This window comes from Pogona vitticeps, chromosome 3, assembly GCF_051106095.1.
Source record: "Pogona vitticeps strain Pit_001003342236 chromosome 3, PviZW2.1, whole genome shotgun sequence".
NCBI classification, from domain to species: Eukaryota; Metazoa; Chordata; class Lepidosauria; order Squamata; family Agamidae; genus Pogona; species Pogona vitticeps.
This window is the reverse complement of record NC_135785.1, coordinates 179,226,348-179,240,263: the sequence shown is the minus strand read 5'-3', so window position 1 is coordinate 179,240,263 and position 13,916 is coordinate 179,226,348. Positions and strand designations below refer to the sequence as shown.

The 13,916-nt window shown below is 38.4% G+C and overlaps 1 long non-coding RNA gene across 1 annotated transcript in view; it reads left to right on the top strand.

Moving 5' to 3' along the window:
* LOC144588155 (uncharacterized) overlaps positions 1-12,163 on the top strand; it is a 33,660-nt gene extending 21,497 nt beyond the window's left edge. The window contains exon 3 of the long non-coding RNA XR_013543526.1: positions 10,609-12,163. This is a non-coding gene — a long non-coding RNA (uncharacterized LOC144588155). The remainder of the gene's footprint in view (positions 1-10,608) is intronic.
* Positions 12,164-13,916: the final 1,753 nt, after the last annotated feature.

Below are 13,916 nucleotides of genomic sequence, written 5' to 3'. Positions count from 1 at the left end.
TTATCCAGGAGTTTTTGTTGCACGATGAAGAGAAGTACTCCTTGTGGTGGCATAGACTTTGGAAGTCTTCGAGCTATTGCTATAAGTTCACAGCACAGATCTTCAGCATCAATATCTTTATTTCCATTGTGCATCAATGATTTTTCCAAATTCTTGCAGGCCTTAAGTACATCTTCAGTACATTTTTTTGTTGAACTTATATATGTCATACAGGAAGCCAAACAAGGAATTATATTGCTGTAGCTGTTGGAATCTCTCTTCAACAGATTGTATGGCCATGTCTAAGACAGCATAATAGAAAGTTATTTTGAATTTCTGCTTTGGATCTTGTGGCGCCTCCTCTTGTGCTTCATATTCAAACTGCTTTTTTGTTCTGTTTTTTGTAACTTTTTCTGTCTCAAAGTTTGGTATTATTTCTAGCTCCTTTGTAATCTCAGTAGCACCCATCAAAACTTGTTGAAAACCCGCATCACAACTACAGCACAGAAGGTAGTTCTTAATCACTTGCAATTGGTTTGTAGCTGAATTTTCAATAATTTTCCTTATTTTGTAACAGCTTGCTTGTAAGATTAATTTTAAAAAGAAAGTTGTACCATGTAACTAGGGATACCACAAATTTGAACTTACAAATTGCATCAGCAAGGGGCTTAGCTTCAATTTGAGAAGTTTTTCCAGATAAATTCTTTAGGCTTGTGTCATCAAAGATCTCTATTAAAGCATCATATACAGTATACTGCCAAGATGATATCTCAGGAGTTTTAATGCATCGATCTGAGTCTCCCATCTTGTTTGACTCAGTGGCTTAACAGTTGTGCCTGATACATGGTTAGTTAGAATTTGCCAATGCCAGCTTGATGCAGAGAAATAACTATAGATCTGTTGAATCAAACTGAAGAAACTTGTTGCTTCCAGACAACATTTAGCGGCATCATTGACTACCAGGTTTAAAGAGTGTGCATTGTAGAGCATAAAAAAGGCACATGGATTTATATCTAGGACTCTCTTTTGTAACCTTTTTCTTTACCTTTCATGTTACCCCCACTATCATAACCTTCTCCATACAGATCCTCAATTGGTAATCCCATTTGCTCAAGCTGTCTAAGAACAGTTTCTGTTATAAAGGCACCTGTAGTGCCCTTTAGTGGAACAAATCCCAAGAAATGTTCTTTTATCATAACCTCAGGTTTGGACATCTCAGTATCTGATGGTGTGATCACATTGACAATATGTACAATCATTGTTATTTGTTCTGTATGACTAACATCAGATATGCAATCCAGAATAACTGACTGGTATTTGGCTGACTTTATATCTGCTAAAAGTTTCTGCTTTATAGCACCTGCTAGAAGTTGTATAAGTTCATTTTGGATATCTTTTCCTAAGTAGTGACCAATTGTTTCTTCATTTTTAACTCTGTGTGTTTGTTCATTCATGATAAGATCAAAAAGGGCTAAATGTTCTACAAACTTCAAAAAATTTCCATTGTTAGCAATATACAACTTTTCAGTATTACCACAAAATGCCAAGTTTTGCACGCCAAGAAGTCTGACCAAAATAATCAAGCATTCCAAGATTTGTTGCCAATGTTGTTCTTCTTGCCTTTAAATTTTCTGCTGGTTAATTTCATCAACTGTTTTTCCTTTATATAAGCACAATTCAAGTTCTCTCCTGGTCTGATAGTTTTCTAAATGGAGAGGATTTCTCTCATGTGCAGACAGAATTGCTCCAATGTTCTTACAGTCTTTTCAACCTTGTCCTTGTAGCATTGATGCACTCTTTACTTTGTTGAACAGCTTACAACAAAAACAAAAAACCCACACCTTTCGAGGTGGAATATATCAGCCATTGATGACACACCTCTTCACCATTTGCTAGTCCTCTCTTATAGTTTATAGGAGAAAATCTTCTTTTTTTTTTGAGTCTTTTGGAAAGTCACATGATATAGTTCAAATCCCAGGTAGCCGGCTCAAGGTTGACTCAGCCTTCCATCCTTCCGAGGTCGGTAAAATGAGTATCCAGCTTGCTGGGGGGGCAATGTGTAGCCTGTATAATTAAAAATTGTAAACCGCCCGGAGAGTGCTTGTAGCGCTATGGGGTGGTATATAAGTCCAATAAATAAAATAAATAAATAAATAAATAAATAGCTTGCTGTGGTCCATATTGTACTATAAGCTGTCGCAAATTATCACTGCAATAGTTAGGCCAGTTCGCAGGATCAGTGTAATCCAAGCTGGACACAACATTATCTTCCTTTGCAGTCATTGCAGTACCCTCACTGTATAAAACTGTGCCTCTCTGAGGTCAGTTCTGCGCTCCTCTGAGTTCAGTTCGGCGCCCCTCAGGTCAGTTCTGTGACCCTCTGAGGTCAGTTTTGCACCCCTCTCGGGTCTGCACTCTAGGTGGTCACCTAGTTCGCCTAGTGGTAACTCGGACCCTGCCTGTAAACCATGTGGATGGCTGCCATTAGTGTCATCAACATTCAGGCTGCTATTTGCTATATAAAGTTTGGCACCCTTTTTCACACTGGCAACATTATGTAGCAATATTAGGCTATTTTGTGGCTTTTTGATTTACACGTATAGAAGCACAATATCCCACATTCATAAACTGGAGATTATTTGAAGAACTGAATTATTATAAAATGGGCAAAATTCTATTTAGTTCTTATGCTGGCATAGCATAGTTGGTGAAAGTTTTATTAACCATCTTCCACAGATTAAGAAGACATCATATGCACTTGCTGTTGTGTGCTGAGTCACATGACTTGCTGGCACACAACAATCAATGTTGAGGCAATATTAGTGGCAAATCACCAGCAAGATTTACTCCAGCTGCATTATGCCAGTGGACATATTGTGCTCCCCCTCCTACTTATGTTTCTTATTCTGTGCTTTAGACAGTATATTGTTCAAGGTAGAATTTTCTTATTTCATTTTAACTTTTCAGTGTACATATGTGTACATTGATGACACTATATAACTAAATCATGCCAATCATGATAATTAGAGATGGGCACAAACCACAGTTCGGCCAAATTCAGTGCCACACCTACGGAAGCACTATATGGGCACGACACATCCCCATCTCCTTCCTCCTCTACCTGCGTGTCCATTCCCCAGGCAATACATGTTCCCCTCCTTGTGTCACAAAAGAGTGACTACTGGTTCTTTTGTATCCCAGAAAGAACAATATTAAACAGCAAAGAACCTCACAAGACACATTAATAAATGCAAAAATAAATATACTTTATTACTTATTGATAACAATTCTAAATAAAGGGGTTTCATGCATTCAGCACATTCATACCACATACATACTCACCAAAGAGAGAGAAGAATTCTTTATTTGCATTGTCCAAGTTCCAAAAAAAGTAATTAGTTCCAAAAGCCTTTTGGTCTCAGCAAACAGACAAACTAATATTTTCCCAGACCCCTCTTCTTATCTTCTATTTAGGCAGTTTTTTTTAGTAGAGCATGCATGATCTTTATCTCAGATTGCTCACAGACATGCACAGTAGAGATTCCTTTGTTTCCCCCTAGATACATACTTATTGTAAAGTAAGGAATGCTTAATATGTCTTCCATCACTTAGTGGACAGGTGTGGAATCTGCTTTGCTCAGGAGGATCCTCCTACGAGGCTCTTCTTAACCCTTGAGTTTGCTCCACTCCCTCAGCAGATGGTTTTTGTCAACGTAGTTCAAAACATTCGCAGTCCAAAAGTTGAATCTCTCACAATGAAGGCTTTTAGTTAGAAATACAAAGTCCCATAGTCCCTCTGGGTTTTGTTGGTCTCCATCTTTTGTGTCCTAACTCTCTCTGGTTCTTCACCTAATCCAGGCCAAACATCATACATCGCACACTCATGGACCACATCATGTGCTTCTCTGCTCTGCCTCCTCTGGAAGCTGCCTATTCAAAGGCAGTGCTATTGATTTCCCTGCCCCACCTCCTCATCTGAGTGGGCAACTGCCAGAGGAGGCAGAGGAGAGAAACACAACTGTGATCTGTGAGTGGGCAGTCATGCTGGGAAGGCAGGCAGGGAAGCATGCATCACCTGGAGGGTGGGTGAGCATGTAGAGGGGGTGGGAAAGGGAAGTGCACAGTGCTGCACAACACCTGTGCAGGCACAGTGTTCAACGTGGTCAAACCACAACTGCAGTTCATTCCCATCACTAATGATAATGATAATAATTATAAGAACAAATAATAAGATAGCAGTAAGCCAGTGTCTGTGGCCCTGTCTCCCTATATAGTTGCAGCCCCCATGCATTCAGCCAAGCACTTGAATAGTTGTTGGACATGAAATAAATGGAGAAAGAAACACAAAATAAACATTACAATCAGCCTGAAACAAAATCGATCAGAAGATTTTTCCTCTGCTTCAGCTTTGTCTTCTTAACAAGAAGAAAAGCCAGAGAAAAATAAGATTACAATTAGAGAAAAGCCAGGCAAAAATAAGATTACAATTAGAGACATATAACATCTCTTGAGAAATTCTAGCCAATTATCTCAAAACTATTTTGGTTTCATTGTTTGATGCATTCCTGTTTACCCACTGGAGAAACCTGCAAAATTGACTTCAGATTTGACTTTAGACAAAATTCAGTGACAAGTTAGGGATGTGACACTTTTATGAACATTCCTTTTATTTCCTTTTGTTTCTCATTTTCTGTGAGCATATACGTCCACGTTTGCCTGGGAGTTTGACTTTAGAAGTTATGTAGATATAATGCTAAAGCTGCCACTATGACTTGCTGTGAATTACATCTAGATAAGTGGAGAACTACATTGTAAATGCTATTTATTCTAGAGGCCCCAGAATTGTACGCAGTGTTCCAAACCAAGCCATGATTAATCTCACAAAGAATTCTCCAGAAAGGACTAACCTACCAAATTTGGAAGGCATCCCAGTAGAATCAAACAGTACTGAAAGCATTTTAACTGAATCTAACTTGTTGCATAACTAAATCCCAACTGGCAGCCTGAGCCATCAAAAAATCAGAAAATAGTGGTGATTGATATAAATGTTGAACTCTCCACCAGACTTAGTGTTTTATCGAGATGAAACTGTTGCTCAGCAAGTGACTCTCAGCTCAAATGGTGCAGTGTGTTTGGACCCTTCACTTCATCAAATCACTCAAGTTACTCCAAGCAAACAGATCATGTGGCTCTTTCTGACAACAAAGAGGCCCAGGGGATTCACTGAAATGTGTCTCTTGGACTACAACAAAATATTATATAATTAAGAATGTAGCTTAAATTGTTTGATATTATTTTATATATTTTATATATTATTTTCAGGAAACATGGTATACTGGGCATCTTTTTCCAAAGGGTTATAAAACCTCTGTAGCCCTTAAAAATTCCTCTAGAGGACATTGGTAACCCTGGAGTAGTCTAGCTTGTTGACTTTGCTGAATGGAGGAAGCCAGCAGATTAGTTGTTTACAAACCTGGTTTATGGTAATATCTCTACAGTTAAATCCCTTATGTCATGATAAATGCACAGTATATCCCACCCTGGAATTCTAACTATTATCATGATAATGTTTGGGAGGAACTCTCAAACGACTTACTCATTTTGGAGACCCAGTTCCTCATAGCACATTTAATTATAATGAGTGACTTTAATGCCTGCATTGGCCCTAACCACACATCTGAATTCAGAAGAATTCCCACAAATGAAAGATAGGCATTCTAAGGATCCTGTTACAAATATTCAGGCAACATGCAAGCAGCTCTAGCCAAGAGCTCTGACAAGGCTTTGTTTGATGTTTTAACTTTTATTTATCCTTTTTTAACTGCCTTGACTTTCAATTTATGCCTGAGTCTCAACTTGGAGTATATTACTCCTATTCCTCTGCATTTAACTTTCCTATTTTGAGAAAACAGAGGTTTGCTGCTTGCTGCTGATAGCTGCCAAGGAGCTCCAGTAACATTTGCGTACTTATTTATCTCCTTGTCTCTGTTTTTTTAGCTTTATACAACAGTTAAGTAGGAGTTATACCTCCTTGTTCCTTGAACATTGTGATTATCAACTGTTTATATTTTGTACTGCTATAACTAGCTGTTATCTATCTATCTATCTATCTATCTATCTATCTATCTATCTATCTATCTATCTATCTATCTATCTATCTATCTATCTATCTATCTATCTATCTATCTATCTATCTATCTATCTATCGAGTTCGATGCTGATTGCTAGAAAGCAAAAAAAAAAAAAAAATACCAAACGCATCTGTCCACTCCGAATTTGACCGCTTAGCGATTTCTTTCTTTAGAAAGATCCTTGGCTTTCCAAAATCCATTTGTCTTGCCTCTATCCTACTTGAATTAGGGATCCATCTACCCTCAACCCTGGCTTGGTCCCTCACTTTTAAATACTGACTTCGTTTGTTTTTAACCAATCCCTTGGATTCATTACTTTGTGCTCTGCTAAGAGATTCTTACTCCCCCAAATGGACTCAACTTATCCACTCTAAACTGTTATCCATTGATTGTCCAATAGAATCACTCTTCAAATTGGAATTATCTCTCACTCATTCTTATATCAAAACCAAGCTATATCAGTGGGAGCTTGAACATCTTAGTGAACTCCTTAATCCCACATGATCTCCAAAATTTTTTGATTTATCTCCTGTTTTACAATACCCATTAAATAATTTCAGTTTATTGACTAATCCCACACAGTGGAGAGCTTTCATGCTAGCTCGGTTTAATATATTCTCGTCGGCCATGCATTTTGGCCTTTTTCCAAAACCCCAAAAGATAAAAACTCTGCCTTTTCTGCCACCTGCTGTCCGACACTTTAGACCATATTCTGTTTAGATGCCCAGCACACTATTCTCTTCGGAATGTCTTTTTAGACAACTGGCTGACCTCCTTTTTGGATTACTTTTCTGATCTTCTCCCTATCTTCCTGAGTGATCGCTGTGCTCCCCTCACTGAGGCAGAGGCAAACTATTTAACCGAAATTTTGAACCTAATGGATGCCTTATGATGTTGAACTCCTCTTTGCCCCATTCTCCAGGTAACATTTTTGTTTTTCATGATTTTGTACTTCCTCATTGGTGTTGATTGTGTCTCTTCCCCCTGTGTATTTGTATAATGCCAATAAAGTTATATCGTATCGTATGTATCGTAAATATTCAAAGAAAGCTCTTTACGCAAATGATTTTGCTGGTTAGGCTCTACATTTTGAATGTCTGTCAGAGGGAAGGCCTAATGGTGAAATTCACTTTCATCTATCACATGGGTGCTAGTGTAGTTGATCACACTGTTTATGAGTTTTTCAGCAGGCTTTGCAGTGGGATAGGCAATTCCCAGAGCTCTGCAGACTGGCCACACCCACCCCTGAATGTTGAAGGGCTGTACCTGCTTCCATACTTTCTTTAACTCTTTAATGGTAAATTGAAAAACAATGGTTTTAAAACATTTTACTTTGCAAAGATGTTGAGAGGTTGGTGATAGGGTCACATGTGGCTCCCATTGGCCCACAAGCTGCATTTTGCCCACCCTGATCTAGAAGAAAAGTAAATATTCCACTTGACCATCAGCTAACTTTCTGCATCCATGAAGCCTTATTTCATCAAGTACTGAGTTCTAGCTTTCCTTCCTTACATGATGGGGATCATTGCCCATGCGTAAGGAATTGGATCAAGAGTGTGCTTCTCATTGATTCTGGTGGACACAAAGAGAAAAGAGTCATGTTACCTCTATGGGCACTTCACTTTAACTATATTGATGGATTGTAAGGTAAAGGTAAAGGTAAAGGTTCCCCTTGACAATTTTTGTCCAGTCGTGTCCGACTCTAGGGGGCGGCGCTCATCCCGCTCTTCAAGTCATAGAGCCAGCGTTTGTCCGAAGACAATCTTTCCGTGGTCACATGGCCAGTGTGATTTAGACACGGAACGCTGTTTACCTTCCCACCGAGGTGGTCCCTATTTATCTACTCGCATTTGCATGCTTTCGAACCGCTAGGTTGGCGGGAGCTGGGACAAGCGACGGGTGCTCATTCCGTTGCGTGGATTCGATCTTACGACTGCCGGATCTTCTGACCCTGCAGCACAGGCTTCTGCGGTTTAGCCCACAGCGCCACCACGTCCCTATTGATGGATTGTAGGTGCTACTAAATGTGTACAAAACAGTTATTAAAAATGTGCATGATCCAGCAAGGGCTCATTTGGAAACTCTACTAGCTCTCATGGAAGACATTGAAGAACATACCTGAATACTCTAGCTGACCTCAGTGGGTATCATCTGAATTGTGGTCTCTAATGAGCTACTTGGTGTCAATGAGTTGATGTTAAGCACATGTAAATGATTTCAGTGAAAAAGCCTTGAACATGAGCTCAACTGTTACATTTGAATTTATGTGACTAACAAGGATTTGAATCATGGCTGGATTATATCTGTTCTCTTTAGAGACATCAGATCAGAGGACCATTGTGCTTTGCTATTCAATTGGTATTCAATTTTCTTTCAAGTTTTAACCTGGCCTACTTCCTTAATGCAAACATTATATTCTTATTGAAATGGTTAAAGTCACTTTCTCTGGTTTCTAAGTACTTAACTTACAGTCTAGAATCTGTCAATCCTCATTTCCAAGAAAGTGTGCAAATTGCAAGTCTGGTAATTTGGAGCAATTATACGCTTTCTTAATTACTAATTTGAGTAAATCAAGATACAGTAATTTCTGCACTGTGGGTGAGGATACACCAAACTTCAACCCAGCTGTTTCTGTTCCTTTATATAACATGAATATTAATGCATTTTGATAACCAGAATAATTCATTTCTTGTCACACACTGACATTCAATTAATAAAGACGAATCATGATTTTTTTCCCCTTTCTCAAAATAGAACACCTAAAAAAATTAATCAGAAGGACTGTAATAAGTCTTATATATTTGAGGAGAGATCAAACATGCAAATATCTGTCAGGATGCCTCCACTGTTCATTCTTAATTTGCTAATGTGTCAAACATCTAGATGCATTTTGATAAATTTCTGTCAGAATTCACTTCAAAGTGGGCGCAGGAGAAGATGTTTTGAGCAAAGAGTTCCAGAAAAGCCCAAGGGAAAATGGCATCTGAAGGGAAAATAATTGCAATTTTTGTTTAGGTCATAAAGGATATCTGAAAGAGTTACCCTCTGACATCATTTACTTTACAGTATTTCTCAAAATTTGCATCAGATTTTCTATCAGTAATTCCCTGTTCTCCACCCCTTGCACAAATCTTAGACCTCAAGGTTTTCAGGGAAGTTACTTCTCTAGTGACCTGAATATTAGCAAAAGATTTCCTCATGAAGTGGAAAGAAGTGAAATCATTACATGTGATACGATTCTGCCTAAATAAATGAAACATGTTCCATTTGGAGCAGAGCTGGGGAAGTTTTTTTTTAAAAACCTGGCCAGTACATTTCATATGAAGGAGCATTCTGAGAGCGCCATGCCAGCAGTGGGCAAAGATGGGGTACCAAGTAGGGTGGCTGTTTAATATATCAACAAAAAGGAAGATGTGTGTGATGAAAAAAAAAAGGACAAAGAAGATGCTCCCTGTTGGTACCACTGTTAAAGTTTCAGGCACCTTGAGGTGCTGGCTATCAATTTAGCTGGCTTCTCTTACTCCACACGTTTCATTTTAGGAAGGTTAAATGAAACACTTGGAAATTACAACTTCAAGCATCTTGCAGCAATAAATCTGAGTGGAAATTCTTTTCCCTCTTCTTCTATGACAAGTTTTCAGTGACAAATCAATCAGCTTTGGCAAAGGGGAGGGGCCTGGAGCAAAGACTAAATGGGGACACTTGGAAGGCTGAATATGTCCCTGCTCTAGATTAATAGACCACCTTGTTCTCATGAGCCTAACCATGTACTAAGAATATCCTTGGAGTCCTTCCTCTAAATGCTTCTTTTTCCCCCCGAGACTGAATGGCAGAGGACTAGAGTCTCTTATGACAAGTTAATTCTGAACATTCTACATAAGGGAGCTCATCTGGCACCAAGTCTTAATGCCTTTCTAGCAAAAAGGCCAATATCTTTTGAACGTCTCCAGCATTTTCAAAATGCTGTCTCACCTAATTTTACAGCTTTTACTGTCCTAAGCTATTGCCTTTACTTTGATATTTGTTGTTGTTGTTGTTTTATTTTTACTGTATATTGCTATGAGCTTCCCCAGAAGGTGGTAAAAAAAGGTGGTGTATGAAACAAACGGGCAAATTTAATGAGAAGGTCACAGATTCTCTTGTTTTCTTTAAGGACAGCATGGCTACACTTGACTTTTTCCAAAGTATCTTTGCTGGACTCTTTCCAAAATACCAAAACAACAGCTGTAACTATGAAAAAAAATCATAACTGCCCAGTTTTCCCACTGTGAGCATCCCCACAACAATTAGTTGTGGATACTATGTGATGAGGTAGATCTTTTCTTTCATAATTCAGCAAAATAAAACAGAAGCTCTTGTAATTTTCTCAGGAAGTCAAGTGGTTGTCTGCTTATTTCTTGTAGATTTCAATGTGATTTATGTATATGCAGTTTCTGGAGTTCACTTAGTAGTGCACAATATTTGTTTCCTGAGCTTTTCCCCTTCTTGTTCCAAACAGGTGAAAGTAAACACCGCTAGACTCTGAAGCATCTACACAATGATCAGCCACACTTGGCTTAAACTGTATCACAGCATCAAGACAGACACACTTGTTGTGGATGGGAAATTGTCATCTGTTTCTGAGGAGGTCTCCAATTCATGTCACATCCCAGAGAGATAATCAGAGGCAAGCTTTCATGTTTACCTAGAGACGGAAGGTGTCAACATTTTTCAGCCTGATTAATTTATATTTTGTTTTACTGTGTGAAATGTTCAGTCTCAATAGCAGATGCCACTTCTATTTCATCTGACTCAATATAAGGTGTAATAATGTTGAGGCATAGATTACAAAGCCATGATGTTTGTTGTTGATGGTGAGGTTGTCTGGTGCAACTCTGTATGGTATAAAAATTAACCATTGCTTGGGGCGGGGGGGGGATACATTTCATTGCCTTCTCTCTTTTAATTTGTTTTATTTTTCCAGCTTTCACCCTGCCCATCTAGATTCAATGAATCTACTCTGGGCAGCTTACATTCTGAATAGAATCTTCCAAATATTCTCCCAGAAACTCCCTGCCAAAACTGATGGAAGAGTCAGAGGTATTGTCTGCTGTAGCAGAATAAATGCCTAAAAGCAATGGTAGAATAAGTAGGCAGCTTGATGGAATAGCTGACCTGAAGCCATTCTCAAACTGCAGAGTAATAGCTTTTTTTTCTTACAGAGATCCAGCTTCTCAGGGTGAGCAAGGTATTAAACTCTTTCTCTTCCCAATCCATTCATACGGTAATGTAATGAAAAATCATTAAGAGTTGTAGAGAAATCTGGATTACTTGGAAGAAAAGAACTTCAGGAGTGCAATTGTAAAATATTAATTATTATCATTATGTACTCAAGTAGATAATACCAGCTTTAAAAAGGAAGAAGTGTGCTCTTTTCGACTTTCTATGCTGACTTGTTTCTGATCATTGTCGTCTTAGCCACAGCCCATTTTTAAAAAATGGATTATTAGCTGTTACCTCAGGATGACTGACAATCCCTTTTATGCTATCTCAGTTGTATATTGGAGAAGCTGTGCATGCAAATATGGTCTGTATAAATGTGATAATGGGTGCCACTGCATTATTGTCTGCAGCTTATCAAAATATTTATTTAGTTGTTGTTGTGGGTTTTTCGGGCTCTTTGGCCGTGTTCTGAAGGTTGCTCTTCCTAACGTTTTGCCAGTCTCTGTGGCTGGCATCTTCAGAGGACAGCACTCTGTGCTCTGGTGTAGTTGGACAAACCTCATCCTACATCAAAGACTCCGGACATTTCATAAGCAAGATCAGCACGCTAAAACTCAACCCTGGGGACAGACTGATCAGCTTTGACGTAGTATCCCTGTTCACTAAGGTACCGATAAAGGACACCCTGAAGCTCATCCAGCAGATCTTTCCAGAAGACATCAAGGGCTCCTTCCAACACTGCCTAACAACCAGCTATTTCCAGTGGGATAATGAATTCTATGAACAGACAGATGGAGTGGCCATGGGCTGCCCCCTCAACCCACAACAACCATTAGATCCTGGCCGTAAAAGCCTCCGCGAATATATTTATTTAGTTATTTATTTAAAATATGTCTTGCCCTCCTTTCTCTCCAAAAGGACCTAAGGCAGCTTGTTGTTGCTAGTTGTCTTCTACAATGTCATTCCTTGTTGGTACTTTATCTTATAGAATGGCTCATCCAGTCCTTAATAACAACACAAAAAGCAGTCACAGTGGGATTTCTGCTACCAGCTTGTTTCATTTGCTCCACATAATTGCTAAGTACAGGTGCTGTCTTGAAATGACCAACATTTAATATAGGGCTGCAGTGCGTCGAAATCCAGTATCAACCAGCATCTTACCCACCCTAAACGACAAAGTATTGGTGAAGCAACTTGCAGTGTTGTTCTGCTGGGCTTCAAATCTGCTTTGTGGTTTCCACGGCGGCATTGCTAAAGTCACACAGCAAAGCCGTTCATTGACTTGATAGTGCCTGCCAAGCATTTCTGGCACAACAGTTCAGTATGTTTATAAGCGATTTGGGGGTGCTTAGATTTGTAGGATAATTCAAAATCATGATAGCTGGGCAACAGAATAGGGACTCACACTTTGTATTGTTGACAGATTTCTCCAATAAAATCTGAGCACACTTAATATCTCTCCAGAGGGAAGAGGGCTTCTTTACAAGTTTCCACATCAGGAAAGTTGCACAGAGCTCTGCTTTGTTCGATTCTTTCCTCTTAAACTTCACTTTATTGTGTCCCCTCGGTAGCAACAAACAAGTGAGACAAAAAGCAAATGCAAGCACATAAATCCCCCTTGATACTATCTTCCCCATTCTCACTATCCTTTAGCACAGATTTTAAAACACCTCTGTGGCTTCCCAACTCACCTTTGTCATTTGGAGGACCGATGTACATAAAGGAAATCTCAGGCAGCATCTCCAAGTCCTCTCATTGCTGTGTGCCTTTCAGAGATACTTTGCAGGGACGAATACATCACATAGATGACGCAGCGCCGGTTCTATCACTGTTGTCCATAAATCAAAACAAGGGAAATAACCTTGGAAAAGTTGGGTTTTTTTATTTGATTGCTAAGATACCTCTTTGTATAAAATAGAAAATCAACAATGTAAAGGAGAGAGATATCTAGCATGGGAGCTGCACATGTCAGCTAAGAGGTGGGATGCAACAGGATTGTATATGTAATCATATAAAATCATATAATATATATATATATATATATATATATATATATATATATATATATATATATATATATATATATATATATATATATATATATATATATATATATATATATATATATATATATATATATATATATATATATATATATATATATATATATATATATATATATATATATATATATATATATATATATATATATATATATATATATAATCAGTTGTATATTGGAGAAGCTGTGTGTACAAATGTGGTCCATATAAATATATATAAAGATGCCACTAAGGATAAAAAAATTTCTGAAATTTTGCTACAGTTGTGTATATTGTATAATCTTCCCTTGTCATTTGGGTTGAGGGGATGAGAATAGTGTTTGATCTTAGATATGGTAGTAACATGGAGCATTGTAGGTCTCCTACAATGTGTGCATTTGAAACATGACCTGGTTTCAAATCCCTGCTCAGCTATGGAAGCTCATGGGGTGGCGGAGGCACTGGTACTTCTTAAATATTTCATTTAGCTTGGGGAAGAACCCAATTTGGATTGTTATGGGTCAGATGTGACTTGATGACAATAACACACATGCTCTTTGGA